The sequence below is a fragment of the Ranitomeya variabilis genome, chromosome 2 (assembly GCF_051348905.1).
Source record: "Ranitomeya variabilis isolate aRanVar5 chromosome 2, aRanVar5.hap1, whole genome shotgun sequence".
Lineage (NCBI taxonomy): Eukaryota > Metazoa > Chordata > Amphibia > Anura > Dendrobatidae > Ranitomeya > Ranitomeya variabilis.
The window spans coordinates 255862494-255865778 of record NC_135233.1 but is presented as its reverse complement, the minus strand read 5'-3'; positions in this window follow the sequence as shown (position 1 = coordinate 255865778).

Sequence of the window (3285 nt, the reverse complement as noted above, 5' to 3'; positions counted from 1 at the left end):
TAGTTCGGCTACCTTGGTTTCGCCTTTCTTTTGTAACTTTGGTTTTCATCCTCGTTTTCTTCAGGGCAGCTTGAGCCTTCTGACTGTCCTGGTGTGGATTCTGTGGTGGACAGGTTGCAGCAAATTTGCACTCATGTGGTGGACAATTTGACATTGTCTCAGGAAAAGGCTCAACGTTTTGCTAACCGTCGTCGGTGTGTTGGTCCCCGGCTTCGTGTTGGGGATTTGGTCTGGTTGTCTTCTCGTCATGTTCCTATGAAGGTTTCTTCCCCTAAGTTCAAGCCTCGCTTTATTGGGCCTTATAAGATTTCTGAAATTATCAATCCGGTGTCTTTTCGTTTGGCCCTTCCAGCTTCCTTTTCCATTCATAATGTGTTCCATAGATCCTTGTTGCGGAGATATGTGGTACCTATGGTTCCCTCCGTTGATCCTCCTGCTCCGGTGTTGGTTGAGGGGGAATTGGAATATGTGGTGGAGAAGATTTTGGATTCTCGTTTTTCGAGGCGGAAGCTTCAGTATCTGGTCAAGTGGAAGGGTTATGGCCAGGAGGATAATTCTTGGGTTGTGGCCTCCGATGTTCATGCTGCCGATTTGGTTCGTGCTTTCCATTTGGCTCATTCTGATCGGCCTGGGAGCTCTGGTGAGGGTTCGGTGACCCCTCCTCAGGGGGGGGGTACTGTTGTGAATTCCGTTCTGGAGCTCCCTTCTGTGGTTGCTAATGGTATTTTTGTGAGTTCTGCCCTTGGGCTCCCTCTGGTGGTTTCGAGTGGAACTGCTGCTCCTTTAGGTAGCTGTGGCAGCTGCCTTCACTAATCGCCTTGCCTGGGTTTGTTATTTAAACCTGCTCTGGGCTTTAGTTCATGCCAGCTGTCAATGTTCTTGGTTGGATTTGGTTCTCTCCTTGGATTTCTCATATGGCCTGTCCTTGTCAGCAAAAGATAAGTTTTTGCTAGTTTTGTTTGTCCATTTGCTTGGACTCTATTGCTCTGCAAATATGTCTCTTTTTGTCCAGCTTGTCACTATGTCATATTCAGGCTAGCTGGAAGCTCTGGGAAAGCAGATTTGCCCCTCCGCACCGTGAGTCGGTGTGGAGTTCATTTTTGTAAACTCTGCGTGGATTTTGTAGTTTTTAATACTGACCGCACAGTATCCTTTTCTCTCTGTCTATCAAGTTAGTATTGGCCTCCTTTGCTGAAATCTGATTTCATTTCTGTGTACGTCATTTCCCTCTTCACTCACAGTCAATATTTGTGGGGGGCTGTCTTTCCTTTTGGGGTTTTCTCTGAGGCAAGATAGCTTTCTATTTCCTTCTTTAGGGGTAGTTAGTTCTTAGGCTGTGAAGAGGTGTCTAGGGAGAGTCAGGAACATCCCACGGCTATTACTAGTGTTGTTGTTAGGATTAGGGACTGCGGTCAGTAGAGATACCACCTTCTCAGAGCTCGTCCCATGTTGCGTTTTAGCCACCAGGTCATATCAGTGTGGCCTCTTAACCACCAGGTCATAACAGGCGACGGTCCGACGCAACACGACGCAACCGTCGCACGACGGTTGCAACGTGTAGCAATGCGTCGCTAATGCAAGTCAATGGAGAAAAAACGCATCCTGCAAGCACTTTTGCAGGATGCGTTTTTTCTACAAAACGACGTATAGCGACGTGCAGTGCACGACGCTAGTGTGAAAGTAGCCTTACCCCCTTCTGGACAGATGAGTCATCACCTGGACTTGGGTAAGGGCAGTTGTTCTGCTGCAGACATCCCCTGCCAGGAGTTTCATCTGCTATTGCTGCTGTTGAATCTGTTGCATCAGGTGTTTAGTTGTCTCCTGCTGGAGCTGCTGCTGCTGTTTGAGCTGCTAGTGACTTTGGATCAGGTGCTCGATCAGCTCCTCCATTTTGTCTGACCGCTGTTCCATCCTTACAGCCATCTTCACCTAGGACATACAGTTTGTCCACAGCTGTCACACTTGCTTCCTGGGGATCTTGTCCACACTTCTACACCAGGAGAGAAGGAGGTCTTGGGAGGACCGGAGATTATGTAAGGGAAGATATTGAGAGATTAGTATGGAAATATATGGAGGAGAAAGTTTATGGATGGCTTTGTAGGTCAGTGTCAGTAGTTTAAACTGGATACGCTGGGAAATTGGGAGCCAGTGAAGGGATTTGCAAAGAGGTGAAGCAGGAGTGTAGTGAGAAGAGAGATTAATTAGTCGGGCAGCAGAATTAAGGACGGACTGGAGGGGTGCGAGAGTGTTAGAGGGTAGGTCACAAAGGAGGATGTTGCAGTAGTCGAGATGAGAGATAATTAGGGCATGCACAAGCATTTTGGTAGAGTGAGGGTTGAGGAAAGGACGGATTCTGGAAATATTTTTAAGCTGGAGGCGACAGGAGGTGGCGAGAGCTTGGATGTGCGGTTTAAAGGACAGGGCAGAGTCAAGGTTTACTCCGAGACAGCGGATTACCGGGATGGGGGAAAGTGTGAATTCATTTATTGTGATAGATAGATCAGGTAGGGAAGGTGTGCGAGATGGAGGAAAGATAATTAGTTCGGTTTTGTCCACATTGAGTTTGAGGAAGCGAGAGGAGAAGAAGGAGGATATGGCTGATAGACACTCTGGGATTCTGGAGAGCAAAGAGGTGACATCTGGGCCAGAGAGGTAGATCTGAGTGTCATCGGCATATAGATGGTACTGGAAGCCATAGTACTTTATGAGTTGTTCTAGGCCAAGGGTATAGATTTAGAAGAGAAGAGGTCCTAGGACAGAGCCTTGAGGGACAAAAAAACAGAGAGGGGACGAAATGAAGAGGTAGTATGGGAGTGGGAAACGCTAAATATGCGGTTGGTGAGGTATGAGGAGATCCAGGATAGGGCAAGGTCTTTGACACCACAGGAAGAGAGGATCTGTAGTAGGAGGCAGTGGTCAACTGTATCGAAGGCAGAGGACAGGTCTAGAAGGAGGAGTATAGAGAATTGTCTGTTAGCTTTGTCTGTAAGTCGTTCGTAAGTTTGTTCAGGGCAGTCTCCGTGGAATGGTGGGGATGGAAGTGATATTGTAGGCTGTGGAAGAGAAAGTTAGATGCAAGGTGAGAGGAAAGCTTCTGGACCACACCCTCGGGTGGCGATATGGTGCACAGACTCCCACCCACTCTTCTCTGTTCACAAAAACCCAGCCCTTAACCCTGCCGATTAACCCCTCTCAGCACTTAGTATGCTGGAACATGTTTCCATGTTCATATCACTGAAGCTATCATTCTGAGTGACACATATCTCCCCTCCAGTATTTTACCAT